At 42.9% G+C, this 17,020-nt stretch overlaps 1 protein-coding gene across 2 annotated transcripts in view; it reads right to left on the bottom strand.

The window, feature by feature from the left end:
- HIP1R (huntingtin interacting protein 1 related) overlaps positions 1-17,020 on the bottom strand; it is a 533,463-nt gene that overhangs the window by 351,141 nt on the left and 165,302 nt on the right. The window lies entirely within an intron of this gene.

Genomic DNA, 17,020 nt, shown 5'->3' with positions numbered 1-17,020 from the left:
TTAAGACTTAAGGGTGCTGTACTGAACAAGCCCAGGCTTCCTGGAAAAAAAGGACTCAACTCAATCTGCCCCCTACCAGACCCCGGTCTAGTTTGGGCGCCACATCTTAATGTGTCCTTAGAATTGAAATTCAATTTCTTGTTCTGCTTTGATTTGGACCAAGATTATCCTGGTTTCCAGGTAGATTTGGAGGAGTCTGTCTTCTGAGAGGAGGAAAACTTTTGATCTCTTGAGGAACAAAAGGAGCGAAATCGATTACACCGACTATTCTTACCTTTAGATTTCTTATCCTGAGGAAGAAAAGCTCATTTGCCACCAGTAACAGTGGAAATAATCAAATTTAAAAAAGACTCAAAAAGAATCTTCCCTTGAAAAGAAAGGGTCATTGTTTTTGGACACCATGTTAGCAGACCAAGACTTCAACCACAAGGCCCTTATTGTTAGAAATGCCAGGGACATATTCTTGACATCAATCTTGATAATGTCCATGACCAAGGTATCCAATGCTTTTATTTGTGACTTAAAGTGCCTTAATGCAATACATGTCAAAACATAAAGCTGTGGCACCAGCAACAATGGTATAAAGCAATTGTAGGTTGGAGAAGACCTATTTGTAGAAAAGTTTTGTAAGGAAGGACTCCAATTTGGGATCCAATGGATCCCTGAAAGAGGTACTATACTCAAAAAGGGATAGTGGTATTGTAAGTTGACAGGACTCCATCAACCTTGGGAATAGGTTCCCATAATTCTATATAAATGTTCAGGAATAGGGTACATCTTTTAAAATCTGTTAGGTGTAAATGGAATTCCAGGTTTCTTCCATTCCTTTGAAAAGTTTTTGACCAAATCTGGAACCTGAAAAACCTCAGGAGCCTTAAATATATCACATTTAAATGGTTAACAGGCTTATCATCAGAAGGCTTAACATCTGATAGGCCAAAGTCTTAAGCACCTCAGCATCAAAAAGAGGCTATTTTCCACCTTAAACCTGAAAGAGGCATCAAAATCAGAATCAAGTACACCTTCTTGATCCTCAGAAGACAATTCTCCCTCTGAAGAAGAATCTTAACTCTGAATCAGTGTTCTGGAGAATTTCTGGTATCGGACTCCGAGGAGGAGGTACCTGTATATATGCGACAGAAGTTGTAACCCTGTCAACAGATTTGCGCTTTCACTTACTTGGTCTGGGAATAGTCACCAGAAGTTCTACCATAGTTGAGCGCAAATAGTTCTTAAATTCAGGGGTAAAATCAGTAGAAGCTCCCTGAGTAATTTATACTAGAGCAGGACACACACTTGTAGAGTGAACAATTGCAGCAATCTGATTAACATGAACAAGATGAGGTGCACAACTATTAGATTGTTGGTTAACTTGACACGCTGGTACACAGTTTTGCAAAGTACACATAAGTATTCAATGGGTTTAAGATCTGAAGATGCATAAAATGACAAAAAAACTTTTCCAGAGCAACCAATTGTGTATAGGAGAAATAAATTGCATGCTTAGTAGCTCTTGTTATATAGGTACTCACACCCTCCAGGGATCGAGATTTTGAAGAAACACTCTAAAAAATGTTAATTTTTCCTCAGAGCAGCTCTGTGTAGCTGCATTGGCCTCCATGTTGCAGGTAAAGAAAAAGCGCCAAAATGAGCACGGGGGAAAAAACGGCCCACTGCGCTCCCAATGAAGTCGTGCAAGCCCCAAGTATAAAAGTCGAAAGTTAAGAATTTTCAATACAATTGTGAAAAATTAGGCCGCAAATATCAGGAGATGCTATTGCTGCTAAGCGCTGACTGAATTCAGCGCTTAGCGATTTATTAGAGAGACATACACCTCAAAATAAAAATTTCTTATCAGAGTCTAAAAATAGCTAATGACTTTACAATTAGGGCATATACAGTCCCATAGCCTTCATATAAAAAAAGAATGCTAAAAAAACAGTGTTAACGGTTAATAAAACAGCAGGTAGGTAGGCGGAGTCCCCAATGGCTATGCTATACACAAATAAGCATCTTCATATAGCCTGTGGGCTATGCGAGTGCTGACAGTCACTTACCTGAGTGAAGCAACCCTCCGCTCAGCATACCAGCATGAACTGCAGCTGTATCCAACAGATAGCCCATCCAGTGCTGTAAAGATAACAGCAGAGGATATGAGAGGAAAGTACATTAAGTACTACAGGAGAAGGCTAAGGGATGTGTCCCTGCAACACCTAAAGGCAGTTATGGCTGAAATCCCATAGGGAGCTACTGTGCACATAATCTGGTACTCCTATACCCCAGCATATGAGATGAGTAAATCCAAGGGGTAGTGGGTCTCACGTAGGTCTGAGTTCCCAAAATAATCTAAGTAGAGATAACTGTAACAACTCTATCTTCACCTACACTCCTGGGAGGCAAAGAACAAACTGAGTAGTGCTGGGAGGGATTAAAAGCTCTTGTTGTTGGAGTTCTTTACCTCCTCCTAGTGGCAGAAATTATATCCCAGACATGAAGGCCTTGTGCACCCTAATCATCGAATGAAATAAATTAATCCCTGGCATCATAAAAACATAATTTATGCTTACCTGATAAATTTATTTCTCTTGTAGTGTATCCAGTCCACGGATCATCAATAACTTATGGGATATTCTCCTTCCCAACAGGAAGTTGCAAGAGGATCACCCACAGCAGAGCTGCTATATAGCTCCTCCCCTAACTGCCATATCCAGTCATTCGACCGAAACAAACAGAGAAAGGAGAAACCATAGGGTGCAGTGGTGACTGTAGTTTAATTAAATTTTAGACCTGCCTTAAAATGACAGGGCGGGCCGTGGACTGGATACACTACAAGAGAAATAAATTTATCAGGTAAGCATAAATTATGTTTTCTCTTGTTAAGTGTATCCAGTCCACGGATCATCCATTACTTATGGGATACCAATACCAAAGCTAAAGTACACGGATGATGGGAGGGACAAGGCAGGGATTAAGCGGAAGGAACCACTGCCTGAAGAACCTTTCTCCCAAAAACAGCCCCCGAAGAAGCAAAAGTATCAAATTTGTAAAATTTGTAAAATTTTGAAAAAGTGTGAAGCGAAGACCAAGTCGCGGCCTTGCAAATCTGTTCAACAGAGGCCTCATTTTTAAAGGCCCAGGAGGAAGCCACAGCTCTAGTAGAATGAGCTGTAATTCTTTCAGGGGGCTGCTGTCCAGCAGTCTCATAGGCTAGGCGTATAATACTCCGAAGCCAAAAGGAAAGAGGTTGCCAAAGCTTTTTGACCTTTCCTCTGTCCAGAATAAACGACAAACAGGGAAGATGTTTGACGAAAATCTTTAGTAGCTTGTAAGTAAAACTTCAAGGCACGGACTACGTCCAGATTATGTAAGAGACGTTCCTTCTTTGAAGAAGGATTAGGACACAATGATGGAACAACAATCTCTTGATTGATATTCTTGTTAGAAACCACCTTAGGTAAAAACCCAGGTTTGGTACGCAGAACTACCTTATCTGCATGAAAAGGAGAATCACATTGCAAGGCAGATAGCTCAGACACTCTCCGAGCCGAGGAAATAGCCATCAAAAACAGAACTTTCCAAGATAAAAGCTTAATATCAATGGAATGAAGGGGTTGAAACGGAACTCCTTGAAGAACTTTAACAACCAAGTTTAAGCTCCATGGGGGAGCAACAGGTTTAAACACAGGCTTAATTCTAACCAAAGCCTGACAAAATGCCTGGACGTCTGGAACTTCTGCCAGACGCTTGTGCAAAAGGACAGAGCAGAAATCTGTCCCTTTAAAGAACTAGCTGATAATCCTTTGTCCAAACCCTCATGGAGAAAGGACAATATCCTAGGAATCCTAACCTTACTCCATGAGTAATTCTTGGATTCACACCAGTAAAGATATGTACGCTATATCTTGTGATAGATTTTCCTGGTAACAGGCTTTCGTGCCTGTATTAAGGTATCAATGACTGACTCGGAGAAGCCACGCTTTGATAGAATCAAGAGTTCAATCTCCATGCAGTCAGTCTCAGAGAAATTAGATTTGGATGATTGAAAGGACCTTGTATTAGAAGGTCCTGTCTTAGAGGCAGAGTCCATGGTGGAAAGGATGACATGTCCACTAGGTCTGCATACCAGGTCCTGCTTGGCCACGCAGGCGCTATTAGAATCACCGATGCTCTCTCCTGTTTGATTTTGGCAATCAGTCGAGGGAGCAGAGAAAACGGTGGAAACACATAAGCCAGGTTGAAGAACCAAGGCGCTGCTAGAGCATCTATCAGCGTCGCTTCTGGGTCCCTGGACCTGGATCCGTAACAAGGAAGCTTGGCGTTCTGGCGAGACGCCATGAGATCCAACTCTGGTTTGCCCCAACGATGAATCAACTAAGCAAACACCTCCGGATGGAGTTCCCACTCCCCCGGGTGAAAAATCCGCCTCCCAGTTCTCCACGCCTGGGATATGGATTGCTGACAGGTGGCAAGAGTGAGTCTCTGCACAGCAAATTATTTTTGAGACTTCTAACATCGCTAGGGAACTGCTGGTTCCCCCTTGATGGTTGATGTAAGCCACAGTCGTGATATTGTCCGACTGAAATCTGATGAACCTCATTGTGGCTAACTGAGGCCAAGCCAGAAGAGCATTGAATATTGCTCTTAACTCCAGAATATTTATCGGAAGGAGTTTCTCCTCCTGAGTCCACGATCCCTGTGCCTTCAGGGAGTTCCAGACTGCACCCCAACCTAAAAGGCTGGCATCTGTTACAATTGTCCAATCTGGCCTGCGAAAGGTCATACCCTCGGACAGGTGGACCCGAGACAACCACCAGAGAAGAGAATCTCTGGTCTCTTGATCCAGATTTAGCAGAGGGGACAAATCTGTGTAATCCCCATTCCACTGACTTAGCATGCATAATTGCAGCGGTCTGAAATGTAGGCGCGCAAATGGCACTATGTCCATTGCCGCTACCATTAAGCCGATCACCTCCATACACTGAGCCACCGAAGGGCGCGGAATGGAATGAAGAATACAGCAAGCATTTAGAAGCTTTGATAACCTGGACTCCATCAGGTAAATTTTCATCTCTACAGAATCTATAAGAGTCCCTAAGAAGGAGACTCTTGTGAGTGGGGATAGAGAACTCTTTTCCTCGTTCACTTTCCACCCGTGCGATCTCAGAAATGCCAGAACTATCTCTGTATGAGACTTGGCAATTTGAAAGCTTGACGCCTGTATCAGGATGTCGTCTAGATACGGAGCCACCGCTATGCCTCGCGGTCCTAGAACCGCCAGAAGTGAGCCCAGAACCTTCGTAAAGATTCTCGGGGCTGTAGCCAACCTGAAGGGAAGAGCTACAAATTGGTAATGCCTGTCTAGAAAGGCAAACCTTAGGAACCGATGATGATCTTTGTGAATCGGTATGTGAAGGTAGGCATCCTTTAAGTCCACTGTGGTCATGTACTGACCCTCTTGGATCATGGGTAGGATGGTCCGAATAGTTTCCATTTTGAAAGATGGAACTCTGAGGAATTTGTTTAAGATCTTTAGATCCAAAATTGGTCTGAAGGTTCCCTCTTTTTTGGGAACCACATACAGATTTGAATAAAAACCCTGTCCTTGTTCCGTCCGCGGAACTGGATGGATCACTCCCATTACTAGGAGGTCTTTCACACAGCGTAGGAATGCGTCTTTCTTTATCTGATTTGCAGATAACCTTGAAAACAGAATTTATGTTTACCTGATAAATTACTTTCTCCAACGGTGTGTCCGGTCCACGGCGTCATCCTTACTTGTGGGATATTCTCTTCCCCAACAGGAAATGGCAAAGAGCCCAGCAAAGCTGGTCACATGATCCCTCCTAGGCTCCGCCTACCCCAGTCATTCAACCGACGTTAAGGAGGAATATTTGCATAGGAGAAACCATATGATACCGTGGTGACTGTAGTTAAAGAAAATAAATTATCAGACCTGATTAAAAAACCAGGGCGGGCCGTGGACCGGACACACCGTTGGAGAAAGTAATTTATCAGGTAAACATAAATTCTGTTTTCTCCAACATAGGTGTGTCCGGTCCACGGCGTCATCCTTACTTGTGGGAACCAATACCAAAGCTTTAGGACACGGATGAAGGGAGGGAGCAAATCAGGTCACCTAAATGGAAGGCACCACGGCTTGCAAAACCTTTCTCCCAAAAATAGCCGCAGAAGAAGCAAAAGTATCAAACTTGTAAAATTTGGTAAAAGTGTGCAGTGAAGACCAAGTCGCTGCCCTACATATCTGATCAACAGAAGCCTCGTTCTTGAAGGCCCATGTGGAAGCCACAGCCCTAGTGGAAGGAGCTGTGATCCTTTCAGGAGGCTGCCGTCCGGCAGTCTCGTAAGCCAATCTGATGATGCTTTTAATCCAAAAAGAGAGAGAGGTAGAAGTTGCTTTTTGACCTCTCCTTTTACCAGAATAAACAACAAACAAGGAAGATGTTTGTCTAAAATCCTTTGTAGCATCTAAATAGAATTTTAGAGCGCGAACAACATCCAAATTGTGCAACAAACGTTCCTTCTTCGAAACTGGTTTCGGACACAGAGAAGGCACGACTATCTCCTGGTTAATGTTTTTGTTAGAAACAACTTTTGGAAGAAAACCAGGTTAGTACGAAAAACCACCTTATCTGCATGGAACACCAGATAAGGAGGAGAACACTGCAGAGCAGATAATTCTGAAACTCTTCTAGCAGAAGAAATTGCAACCAAAAACAAAACTTTCCAAGATAATAACTTAATATCAACGGAATGTAAGGGTTCAAACGGAACCCCCTGAAGAACTGAAAGAACTAAGTTGAGACTCCAAGGAGGAGTCAAAGGTTTGTAAACAGGCTTGATTCTAACCAAAGCCTGAACAAAGGCTTGAACATCTGGCACAGCTGCCAGCTTTTTGTGAAGTAACACAGACAAGGCAGAAATCTGTCCCATCAAGGAACTTGCAGATAATCCTTTTTCCAATCCTTCTCGAAGGAAGGATAGACTCTTAGGAATCTTAACCTTGTCCCAAGGGAATCCTTTAGATTCACACCAACAGATATATTTTTCCCAAATTTTGTGGTAAATTTTTCTAGGTACAGGCTTTCTGGCCTGAACAAGAGTATCAATAACAGAATCTGAGAACCCTCGCTTTGATAAGATCAAGCGTTCAATCTCCAAGCAGTCAGCTGGAGTGGGACCAGATTCGGATGTTCGAACGGACCTTGAACAAGAAGGTCTCGTCTCAAAGGTAGCTTCCATGGTGGAGCCGATGACATATTCACCAGATCTGCATACCAAGTCCTGCGTGGCCACGCAGGAGCTATCAAGATCACCGACGCCCTCTCCTGATTGATCCTGGCTACCAGCCTGGGGATGAGAGGAAACGGCGGGAATACATAGGCTAGTTTGAAGGTCCAAGGTGCTACTAGTGCATCTACTAGAGTCGCCTTGGGATCCCTGGATCTGGACCCGTAGCAAGGAACCTTGAAGTTCTGACGAGAGGCCATCAGATCCATGTCTGGAATGCCCCACAGTTGAGTGATTTGGGCAAAGATTTCCGGATGGAGTTCCCACTCCCCCGGATGCAATGTCTGACGACTCAGAAAATCCGCTTCCCCAATTTTCCACTCCTGGGATGTGGATTGCAGACAGGTGGCAGGAGCGAGTCTCCGCCCATTGAATGATTCTGGTCACTTCTTCCATCGCCAGGGAACTCCTTGTTCCCCCCTGATGGTTGATGTACGCAACAGTCGTCATGTTGTCTGATTGAAACCGTATGAACTTGGCCCTCGCTAGCTGAGGCCAAGCCTTGAGAGCATTGAATATCGCTCTCAGTTCCAGAATATTTATCGGTAGAAGAGATTCTTCCCGAGACCAAAGACCCTGAGCTTTCAGGGATCCCCAGACCGCGCCCCAGCCCATCAGACTGGCGTCGGTCGTGACAATGACCCCACTCTGGTCTGCGGGAGGTCACCCCTTGTGACAGGTTGTCCAGGGACAGCCACCAACGGAGTGAGTCTCTGGTCCTCTGATTTACTTGTATCTTCGGAGACAAGTCTGTATAGTCCCCATTCCACTGACTGAGCATACACAGTTGTAATGGTCTTAGATGAATGCGCGCAAAAGGAACTATGTCCATTGCCGCTACCCATCAAACCTATCACTTCCATGCACTATGGAAGGAAGAGGAACGGAATGAAGTATCCGACAAGAGTTTAGAAGTTTTGTTTTTCTGGTCTCTGTCAGAAAAATCCTCATTTCTAAGGAGTCTATTATTGTTCCCAAGAAGGGAACTCTTGTCGACGGAGATAGAGAACTCTTTTCCACGTTCACTTTCCATCCGTGAGATCTGAGAAAGGCCAGGACTATGTCCGTGTGAGCCTTTGCTTGAGGAAGGGACGACGCTTGAATGGAATGTCGTCCAAGTAAGGTACTACAGCAATGCCCCTTGGTCTTAGCACCGCCAGAAGGGACCCTAGTACCTTTGAGAAAATCCTTGGAGCAGTGGCTAATCCGAAAGGAAGCGCCACGAACTGGTAATGCTTGTCCAGGAATGCGAACCTTAGGAACCGATGATGTTCCTTGTGGACAGGAATATAGAGATACGCATCCTTTAAATCCACCGTGGTCAAGAATTGACCTTCCTGGATGGAAGGATTGTTCGAATGGTTTCCATTTTGGACGATGGAACCTTGAGAAACTTGTTTAGGATCTTGAGATCTAAGATTGGTCTGAACGTTCCCTCTTTTTTTGGGAACTACGAACAGATTGGAGTAGAACCCCATCCCTCGTTCTCTTAATGGAACAGGATGAATCACTTCCAGAAGATAACCTTGGGAGACTATTTCTAGCGCCCAAGGATCCAGAAAATCTCTTGCCCAAGCCTGAGTGAAGAGAGAGAGTCTGCCCCCCACCAAATCCGGTCCCGGATCGGGGGCCCGCATCTCATGCTGTCTTGGGAGCAGTGGCAGGTTTCTTGGCCTGCTTTCCTTTGTTCCAGCCTTGCATAGGTCTCCAGGCTGGATTGGCTTGAGAAGTATTACCCTCCTGCTTAGAGGACGTAGCACTTGGGGCTGGTCCGTTTCTGCGAAAGGGACGAAAATTTGGTTTATTTTTGGCCTTGAAAGACCTATCCTGAGGAAGGGCGTGGCCCTTGCCCCCAGTGATATCAGAGATAATCTCTTCAAGTCAGGGCCAAACAGTGTTTTCCCCTTGAAAGGAATGTCAAGCAATTTGTTCTTGGAAGACGCATCCGCTGACCAAGATTTTAACCAAAGCGCTCTGCGCGCCACAATAGCAAACCCAGAATTTTTCGCCGCTAACCTAGCCAATTGCAAGGTGGCGTCTAGGGTGAAAGAATTAGCCAATTTAAGAGCACGAATTCTGTCCATAATCTCCTCATAAGAAGAAGAATTACTAATAATCGCCTTTTCTAGTTCATCGAACCAGAAACACGCGGCTGTAGTGACAGGGACAATGCATGCAATTGGTTGTAGAAGGTAACCTTGCTGAACAAACATCTTTTTTAGCAAACCTTCTAATTTTTTATCCATAGGATCTTGGAAAGCACAACTATCTTCTATGGGTATAGTGGCGCGCTTGTTTAGAGTAGAAACCGCCCCCTCGACCTTGGGGACTGTCTGCCATAAGTCCTTTCTGGGGTCGACTATAGGAAACAATTTTTTAAATATGGGGGGGGAGGTACGAAAGGTATACCGGGCCTGTCCCATTCTTTATTAACAATGTACGCCACCCGCTTGGATATAGGAAAAGCTTCGGGGGGCCCCGGGGCCTCTAGGAACTTGTCCATTTTACATAGTGTTTCTGGAATGACCAGATAATCACAATCATCCAAATTGGATAACACCTCCTTAAGCAGAGCGCGGAGATGTTCCAACTTAAATTTAAAAGTAATCACATCAGGTTCAGCTTGTTGAGAAATTTTTCTTGAATCTGAAATTTCTCCCTCAGACAAAACCTCCCTGGCCCCCACAGACTGGTGTAGGGGCCCTTCAGAAACAATATCATCAGCGTCCTCATGTTCTTCAGTATTTTCTAAAACAGAGCAGTCGCGCTTTCGCTGATAAATGGGCATATTGGCTAAAATGTTTTTGATAGAATTATCCATTACAGCCGTTAATTGTTGCATAGTAAGGAGTATTGGCGCGCTAGATGTACTAGGGGCCTCCTGTATGGGCAAGACTGGTGTAGACGAAGGAGGGGATGATGCAGTACCATGCTTACTCCCCTCACTTGAGGAATCATCTTGGGCATCATGTTTACTAAATTTTTTATGACATAAATCACATCTATTTAAATGAGAAGGAACCTTGGCTTCCCCACAGTCAGAACACAATCTATCTGGTAGTTCAGACATGGTAAACAGGCATAAACTTGATAACAAAGCACAAAAAACGTTTTAAAATAAAACCGTTACTGTCACTTTAAATTTTAAACTGAACACACTTTATTACTGCAATTGCGAAAAAGTATGAAGGAATTGTTCAAAATTCACCAAAATTTCACCACAGTGTCTTAAAGCCTTAAAAGTATTGCACACCAAATTTGGAAGCTTTAACCCTTAAAATAACGGAACCGGAGCCGTTTTTATATTTAACCCCTTTACAGTCCCTGGAATCTGCTTTGCTGAGACCCAAACAAGCCCAAAGGGGAATACGATACCAAATGATGCCTTCAGAAAGACTTTTCTATGTATCAGAGCTCCACACACATGCCTGCATGCCATGCTGTTCTCAAAAACAAGTGCGCCATACCGGCGCGAAAATGAGGCTCTGACTATGATTAGGGAAAGCCCCTATAGAATAAAGTGTCTAAAACAGTGCCTGCCGATATTATTTTACAAAAAATACCCAGATTAAATGATTCCTCAAGGCTAAATATGTGTAAATATGATCGATTTAGCCCAGAAAATGTCTACAGTCTTAATAAACCCTTGTGAAGCCCTTATTTACTGTCTGAATAAAAATGGCTTACCGGATCCCATAGGGAAAATGACAGCTTCCAGCATTACATCGTCTTGTTAGAATGTGTCATACCTCAAGCAGCAAAAGACTGCTCACTGTTCCCCCAACTGAAGTTAATTCCTCTCAACAGTCCTGTGTGGAACAGCCATGGATTTTAGTAACGGTTGCTAAAATCATTTTCCTCATACAAACAGAAATCTTCATCTCTTTTCTGTTTCAGAGTAAATAGTACATACCAGCACTATTTTAAAATAACAAACTCTTGATTGAATAATAAAAACTACAGTTAAACACTAAAAAACTCTAAGCCATCTCCGTGGAGATGTTGCCTGTACAACGGCAAAGAGAATGACTGGGGTAGGCGGAGCCTAGGAGGGATCATGTGACCAGCTTTGCTGGGCTCTTTGCCATTTCCTGTTGGGGAAGAGAATATCCCACAAGTAAGGATGACGCCGTGGACCGGACACACCTATGTTGGAGAAAGATGAAATCTCCCTTGTGGAGGGGAAGCTTTGAAGTCCAGAAGATATCCCTGAGATATGATCTCCAACGCCCAGGGATCCTGAACATCTCTTGCCCACGCCTGGGCGAAGAGAAAAAGTCTGCCCCCTACTAGATCCGTCGCCGGATAGGGGGCCGTTCCTTCATGCTGTCTTAGAGGCAGCAGCAGGCTTTCTGGCCTGCTTGCCTTTGTTCCAGGACTGGTTAGGTTTCCAGGCCTGCTTAGATTGAGCAAAAGTTCCCTCTTGTCTTGAAGCGGAGGAAGTTGATGCTGCACCTGCCTTGAAATTTCGAAAGGCACGAAAATTAGACTGTTTGGCCTTTGATTTGGCCCTGTCCTGAGGAAGGGTATGACCCTTACCTCCAGTAATGTCAGCAATAATTTCTTTCAAACCAGGCCCGAATAAGGTCTGCCCCTTGAAAGGAATGTTGAGTAATTTAGACTGTGAAGTCACATCAGCTGACCAGGATTTGAGCCATAGCGCCCTACGCGCCTGGATGGCGAATACAGAATTCTTAGCCGTTAGTTTAGTCAAATGAACAATGGCATCAGAAACAAATGAGTTAGCTAGCTTAAGAGTTCTAAGCTTGTCAACAATTTCAGTCAATGGAGCTGTATGGATGGCCTCTTCCAGGGCCTCAAACCAGAATGCCGCCGCAGCAGTGACAGGCGCAATGCATGCAAGGGGCTGTAAAATAAAACCTTGTTGAATAAACATTTTCTTAAGGTAACCTAATTTTTTATCCATTGGATCTGAAAAAGCACAACTGTCCTCAACCGGGATAGCGGTACGCTTTGCTAAAGTAGAAACTGCTCCCTCCACCTTAGCGACAGTCTGCCATAAGTCCCGTGTAGTGGCATCTATTGGAAACATTTTTCTAAATATAGGAGGTGGGGAAAAGGGCACACCGGGCCTATCCCACTCCTTAATAATAATTTCTGTAAGCCTTTTAGGTATTGGAAAAAAACATCAGTACTCACCGGCACTGCATAGTATTTATCCAGCCTACACAATTTCTCTGGCACTGCAATTGTGTCACAGTCATTCAGAGCAGCTAATACCTCCCCAAGCAATACACGGAGGTTCTCAAGCTTAAATTTAAAATTAGAAATCTTTGAATCAGGTCTCCCCGAATCAGAGACGTCACCCACAGACTGAAGCTCTCCGTCCTCAGGTTCTGCATATTGTGACGCAGTATCAGACATGGCTCTTACAGCATCTACGCGCTCTGTATCTCGTCTAACCCCAGAGCTATCGCGCTTGCCTCTCAATTCAGGTAATCTGGATAATACCTCTGACAGGGTATTATTCATGATTGCAGCCATGTCCTGCAAAGTAATCGCAATGGGCGTCCCTGATGTACTTGGTGCCATATTAGCGTGCGTCCCTTGAGCGGGAGGCGAAGGGTCCGACACGTGGGGAGAGTTAGTCGGCATAACTTCCCCCTCGACAGACCCCTCTGGTGACAATTCTTTTATAGATAAAGACTGATCTTTACTGTTTAAGGTGAAATCAATACATTTAGTACACATTCTCCTATGGGGCTCCACAATGGCTTTTAAACATAATTAACAAGTATCCTCTGTTTCAGACATGTTTGTACAGACTAGCAATGAGACTAGCAAGCAATATAAAAAACGTTACTGTGCCTTTAAGAGAAACAAATTTTGACAAAATTTGAAATAACAGTGAAAAAAGGCAGTTACACTAACAACATTTTTACAGTGTATGTAACAAGTCAGCAGAGCATTGCACCCACTTGCAAATGGATGATTAACCCCTTAATAACAAAAACAGAATAATAAATGACAAAAACGTTTTTTAAACACAGTCACAACAACTGACACAGTCTACTGTGATTGTTACCCTCCTCAAACACGACTTTGAAGCCTTTTGAGCCCTTCAGAGATGTCCTGTATCATGCAGAGGGAAGCTGAATGTCTGTCAGTATTTTTATCTGAACAGAAAAGCACTAAAATAGGCCCTTCCCACTCATATTGCAACAGTGGAAAGCTTCAGGAAACTGTCTCTAGGCAGAAATCAAACCAGCCATGTGGAAAAAAACTAGGCCCCAATAAGTTTTGTCACCAAACATATATAAAAACGATTAACATGCCAGCAAACGTTTTATATTACATTTTTATAAGAGTATGCATCTCTATTAATAAGCCTGATACCAGTAGCTATCACCGCATTTAAGGCTTTATTTACATTAATCCGGTATCAGCAGCATTTTCTAGCAAATTCCATCCCTAGAAAAATATTAACTGCACATACCTTATTGCAGGAAAACCTGCACGCCATTCCCTCTCTGAAGTTACCTCACTCCTCAGAATATGTGAGAACAGCCATGGATCTTAGTTACTTCTGCTAAGATCATAGAAAATGCAGGCAGATTCTTCTTCTAAATACTGCCTGAGATAAACAGCACACTCCGGTACCATTTAAAAATAACAAACTTTTGATTGAAGAAATAAACTAAGTCTAAAACACCACTCTCCTCTTACGACCTCCATCTTTGTTGAGGGTTGCAAGAGAATGACTGAATATGGCAGTTAGGGGAGGAGCTATACAGCAGCTCTGCTGTGGGTGATCCTCTTGCAACTTCCTGTTGGGAAGGAGAATATCCCATAAGTAATGGATGATCCGTGGACTGAATACACTTAAGAGAAATGAGCTCTTTACTAAAAGCAAGTAGACTCCAACCCCCTCCTGGTATACCCACATTACCAACCTCAATAAAACCAATGGCCAATTAGCACCCCACAATTTTACATCATGGCACCAAATATTGTACACTCTCTTATCCTCAAGATACATATTTGTTCTTTTCTTATTTTGTGGTTATATATTGTTTAAAAATTATTCTGGACTTGCTGAGAAAAAGCTTTACTTTGGCACGTCAGAGAGACAAGCCAATCAGGGACTTATGTACTCTGCGGACACTCAGCACACCTGACAAAGGTTTGAACGCATTTGATACAATAGCCTGAAAATCAAAGGAAAATTGTATTTCCCTGGACTCTATTTAACAAAATGTTACCAATGTATATTTTGTTTTCCTTATGTGCAAGTTAAAATAAAAGCTATATTACATAAAAATAAAAAAATATCTGAGGTCTTTATGACACATAGGTTACGGATTGTACATAAAACACACGTAATTTAGAATAAAGTCTGCCAACAACCAAGTAAATATCAGTTAACTAAACAAAACCACAACACAATGCAAAATCATGTAATGACGTTTAACTTGATCAAACTGATAGCTAATGTGCTTCACACCTGGTGTTTTCATTGCTATTCTGTAAGTGTAAATGTGTTTGTGTGTGTGTGTGTGTGTGTGTGTTGTGTGTGTGTGTGTGTGTGTGTGTGTGCGTCATCATACTTATATCATTTAAAAAGGGTATTGTGCTAGTGTGGTTCCCACTTACATTATACAAAAGTTTATTTTAAAAGGGATATAAACCCCACATTTTCTTTCATGATTCAGATAGAGCAGGAAATTTTAAGCAACTTTCTAATTTACTCCTATTATCAATTTTTCTTCACTCTCTTGGCATCTTATTTGAAAAAGCAGAATGTAAGTATAGGAGCCAGGCGCCTTTTTGGTTCAGCACCTGGGTAGCACTTGCCAATTTGTGGTTACCATTAGCCACCAATCGGCAAGCACAAACCAAAAAAGGGCCGGCTCCTAAGCTTACATTCCTGCTTTTCAAATAAAGATACCAAGAGAACAAGGAAGAAAATGATAAAAGTAAATTAGAAAGTTGCTTAAAATTGCCTGCTCTATCTGAATCATGAAAAAAAGAAAATGTATGCTTACCTGATAAATTTATTTCTTTTTTGACACGATGAGTCCAGGGATCATCTATTTACTATTGGGAATACCACTCCTGCCCTGCAGGAGGCGGCAAAGAGCACCCCAGCAAAGCTGTTAAATAGCTCCTCCCTTCCCTCCCACTCCAGTCATTCGACCGAAGTTAAGGAGAGAAAGGAAGAAGCAAGGTGCAGAGGTGTCTAAAGTTTATAATAACTAACAATCTGTCTTGCAAAAAACAGGGCTGCCGTAGACTCATTGTGTCAAAAAAGTAATAAATTATCAGGTAAGCATAACTTTTCTTTTCTTTTTAATGACACGATGAGTCTAGTCTACGGATCATCTTAATTACTATTGGGAATCAATACCCAAGATAGAGTAACACAGATGATACGGGAGGGACAAGACAGGGAACCTAAACGACAGGCACCTATGCTTGAAGAACCTATCTCCCAAATAGCCTCAGCAGAGGCAAAAGATCAAATATATAGACTCCTGAAAAGGAATGAAATAAAACCAAGTTACAGTCTTGGAAATCTGCTCTACCAAAAGAAGCAATTTTTGACAGCCTAATTGAGCTGTTTTTTTATTTGTTTTCTAAATGTGGTGGTGTGAATCTGACTTTTAATAACCTTTAATGGGTTCAATAAAGGTTATGTTTTATATAATTTTGGATATTGCTCTGCTCTCTTTTTTCTCTCTCAGGAAGGATCAGGACCACAAAGAAAAAAACAACAATCTCATGATTAGTGTTCCGGTCTGAAACTATTTCAGGGAAATACCCTAATTAAGTACGAAAAACAAGGCAATGAGACTCATTTTTACAGTAACGTCGAGAGCTCTGGTTTACGAGTAGATGAAGAGCAACAAGGAACAAACTTTCCAAGATAAAAATATCTAAGGAAACAATTGTACTTCTGGGAAGTCCGCCGGACGCTTATAACAAAAAAGCCAAGGCAGAAATTTGCCCTTTAGGGATTGGCCGATAAACCCTACTCCCATCCTACTTGGAGAAAAGATAGAATTCTAGGATTCCGAAATCTGGTCCAAGAGTAGCCCCCGGATTCACACTAATATAGATATTATGCCATATCTTATGGGAATCATATCTTACAAGCCTGAATTATGGTCTTCCGAAATCCACGCTTGAATAACAATAAGCGTTCAAATGTCAGTCAGCTTCAGAGAAACTAGATTTGGATGAAAGAAAAAAAACCTTAAAATAGAAAGACCTTCCTCACCGGAAGTCTTCCAGGTGGAAGAATGGCATGACTACCAGGTCTGCATACCAAACCTGCGAGGGCCACGCCGATGCAGTTGAGATTGCCACGTCTTCTCCTACTTGATTCGAGCATGACTCGAAGAAGAGCAAATAGATAAAATAGGTATGCGAAACTTAGATTTCAGGGTAACGCCCAAATATCCCTCAGTACAGCCTGAGGGTCCCCTAAGCACAACCCATACATCGGAAGCTTGGCATTCTGCTGAAATGCTATGAGGATATATTGTCCGACTGGAACCTGATGAACCGGGCCTGAGCTAACTGAAACCAGACCCAGAGAGCATTGAAGATTGCTCCCCATTCCAGAACGATTATGGGTAGAACAGACTCCGATCGAGTCTATGTTCCCTGAGCCCCAGATTCCTGGAAGACTGGCATCAGAAAGTCCCTGGAAGGTCTGCGAAAGCAGGGTTCCCTGGGAGAGATTATC

The sequence above is a fragment of the Bombina bombina genome, chromosome 2 (assembly GCF_027579735.1).
Source record: "Bombina bombina isolate aBomBom1 chromosome 2, aBomBom1.pri, whole genome shotgun sequence".
In the NCBI taxonomy this organism is placed as follows: Eukaryota; Metazoa; Chordata; class Amphibia; order Anura; family Bombinatoridae; genus Bombina; species Bombina bombina.
Note: the sequence above shows the minus strand (reverse complement) of the source record. Positions and strands in the feature narration are given on the sequence as shown.